We start from the raw sequence: 2,177 nt of genomic DNA on the forward strand, positions 1-2,177 counted from the left end.
CAAAAATTTGACTTGTTTGACCGTCACTCTAGATGTCCATAAGTACCGAAAAATTCGAAAGCTTTTTGTCCAAAAATCAGTTTCTGGTCTAGACATGCTCATGGGCATGGATAAATGCAGGAAAACTTAAAAGTACCTCGTCCAAAAATTTGACTTGTTTGACCATCACCCTAGACGTCCATAAGTATCGAAAAATTCGAAAGCATCTTGTCCAAAAATTAGTTTATGGTCTAGAAATGCTCATTGGCATGCATAAATGCAGGAAAACTTAAAAGCACCTCGTCCAAAAATTTGACTTGTTAGACCATCACCCTAGACGTCCATAAGTATCGAAAAATTCGAAAGAATCTTATCCAAAAATTAGTTTATGATCTAGACATGCTCATGGGCATGCATAAATGCAGGAAAAGTTAAAATTACGTCGTCCAAAAATTTGACTTGTTTGACCATCACCCTAGACGTCCATAAGTATCGAAAAATTCGAAAGAATCTTATCCAAAAATTAGTTTATGGTCTAGACATGCTCATGGGCATGCATAAATGCATTAAAAGTTAAAATTACGTCGTCCAAAAATTTGATCTTGTTTGACCGTCACCCTAGACGTCCATAAGTATCAAAAAATTCGAAAGTTTATTGTCCAAAAATTAGTTTATGGTCTAGACATGCTCATCGGCATGGATAAATGCAGGAAAACTTAAAAGTACCTCGTCCAAAAATTTGACATGTTTGACCATAAATCTAGACGTCCATAAGTATCGAAAATTTCGAAAGCAACTTGTCCAAAAATTAGTTTATGATCTACACATGCTCATGGGCATGTATAAATGCTGGAAAACTTAAAAGTACCTCGTTCAAAAATTTGATCTTGTTTGACCATCACCCTAGACTTCAATAAGTATCGAAAATTTCGAAAGCATCTTGTCCAAAAATTAGTTTATGGTCTAGAAATGCTCATTGGCATGCATAAATGCAGGAAAACTTAAAAGCACCTCGTCCAAAAATTTGACTTGTTTGACCATCACCCTAGACGTCCATAAGTACCGAAAAATTCGAAAGCTTCTTGTCCAAAAATCAGTTTCTGATCTAGACATGCTCATGGGAATGGATAAATGCAGGAAAACTTAAAAGTACCTCGTCCAAAAATTTGACTTGTTTGACCATCACCCTAGACGTCCATAAGTATCGAAAAATTCGAAAGCATCTTGTCCAAAAATTAGTTTATGGTCTAGAAATGCTCATTGGCATGCATAAATGCAGGAAAACTTAAAAGCACCTCGTCCAAAAATTTGACTTGTTTGACCATCACCCTAGACGTCCATAAGTATCGAAAAATTCGAAAGAATCTTATCCAAAAATTAGTTTATGGTCTAGACATGCTCATGGGAATGCATAAATGCAGGAAAAGTTAAAATTACGTCGTCCAAAAATTTGACTTGTTTGACCATCACCCTAGACGTCCATAAGTATCGAAAAATTCGAAAGAATCTTATCCAAAAATTAGTTTATGGTCTAGACATGCTCATGGGCATGCATAAATGCATTAAAAGTTAAAATTACGTCGTCCAAAAATTTGATCTTGTTTGACCGTCACCCTAGACGTCCATAAGTATCAAAAAATTCGAAAGTTTATTGTCCAAAAATTAGTTTATGGTCTAGACATGCTCATCGGCATGGATAAATGCAGGAAAACTTAAAAGTACCTCGTCCAAAAATTTGACTTGTTTGACCATCACCCTAGACGTCCATAAGTACCGAAAAATTCGAAAGCTTCTTGTCCAAAAATCAGTTTATGGTCTAGACATGCTCATGGACATGGATAAATGCAGGAAAACTTAAAAGAACCTCGTCCAAAAATTTGACTTGTTTGACCATCACCCTAGACGTCGATAAGTATCAAAAATTCGAAAGCATCTTGTCCAAAAATTAGTTTATGGTCTAGAAATGCTCATTGGCATGCATAAATGCAGGAAAACTTAAAAGCACCTCGTCCAAAAATTTGACTTGTTTGACCATCACCCTAGACTTCAATAAGTATCAGAAAATTTGAAAGCTTATTGTCCAAAAATTAGTTTATGGTATAGACATGCTCATGGGCATGGATAAATGCAGGAAAACTTAAAAGTACCTCGTCCAAAAATTTGACTTGTTTGACCATCACCCTAGACATCCATAAGTA

This window comes from Papaver somniferum, chromosome 8, assembly GCF_003573695.1.
Source record: "Papaver somniferum cultivar HN1 chromosome 8, ASM357369v1, whole genome shotgun sequence".
Classification (NCBI taxonomy): domain Eukaryota; kingdom Viridiplantae; phylum Streptophyta; class Magnoliopsida; order Ranunculales; family Papaveraceae; genus Papaver; species Papaver somniferum.